The sequence below is a fragment of the Malurus melanocephalus genome, unplaced genomic scaffold (assembly GCF_030028575.1).
Source record: "Malurus melanocephalus ecotype Western Australia unplaced genomic scaffold, MMel_1.1 scaffold_3206, whole genome shotgun sequence".
NCBI classification, from domain to species: domain Eukaryota; kingdom Metazoa; phylum Chordata; class Aves; order Passeriformes; family Maluridae; genus Malurus; species Malurus melanocephalus.
Genome location: NW_026626438.1, coordinates 5,766 through 6,901, shown reverse-complemented (window position 1 = coordinate 6,901; position 1,136 = coordinate 5,766).

Here is a 1,136-nt window from a genome sequence, read left to right as displayed (position 1 = left end):
AGCGCCGGCTGAAGCTCTTCCCACACTCCAAGCACTTGTAGGGCTTCTCCCTGCCATGAAGCTCCTCAAGCACTCCCAGCTCCAAGTCCCAGCTGAAGCTCTGGGTGCCTTCCTGSTGCAGGGTGGGTCTTTCCCCCTTAGAGAACCCTGGGTTTGGCATGCTGCTCATCGTCGTGTGGGATCTCTCGGACTTTTCCTCCTCGTTGGATTCCTGTGCTGTGGAGACACTGAAAACAGCCTCCTCCAAGAGGTTCAGCAGGGGGTATGTGTTCTCCCTGCTCTCCATCCTCCGCTCACTGTCTGGGGCAGGAAGTACAAGGAGAGGATGGGATTCGCCTCCATGCCAGATAGAAGAGGAAGGAAATCCGCTCCAATCCATCCCCAGCCGGACGGTGTCAGCAGCGGGGTTGTCCTGCAGCCAGGGATCATGCTGCTCTTGGAGGAGAAGAGAGGGGTAAAGGGCAGTGAGTTCCTCCTCACCTGCCTGGGGGTACTGGAACATCTTCCTCTTCGTCACAGCCTCCTCCTTCTTTATCCGGCCAAGGTTTGGGAATGGGAAATCCTTGTTTAGGGGGAAAACAAGGTGTGAGCAGGTTGGTTTGGGGGCTGCTCCTGTCCAAGCCTGTTTCTAGAAGTCACCAGGTGTATCATGACTGTAATACCTCTAAAACACTGTTCTGGTTTTAACTGTCAGGAGAAATGAGCCCCACCGAACTGCCCAAGAGAGATTGAGGTGGGGGTTACAATTCACCAAAGAGATTACAAGAAATACAGTGATACTGATTAACCCACAGAGTGTATCCAGGCGCCCTGGGAGAGGAACAGAACAGTGTTCATTATTCCCTGTTCGGAGCAGCATATGGTCCCCCAGCATGCAAAGCAAAAGGAAGGAAAACAAAACCTGATGGTCAGAGTGGTGGTCACAGTCTTGCCAAAGTGATGGTCACAGTCTGGTGGAAAGCAGTGGTCACAGTCCTGTTGGAGTTCTGCTCCTCCTCCAGATCTGTTGAGTAGTGCCAGAAGTCCCCAGGSCCAAAGGCTTTATATGCTCAGGTTCAGCAGGGAATGCTCAGTACCTCCCCCAGGGCGGGGAGTTTCACAATGGAATGATGTCACCTTGTGACTCATGGGACATT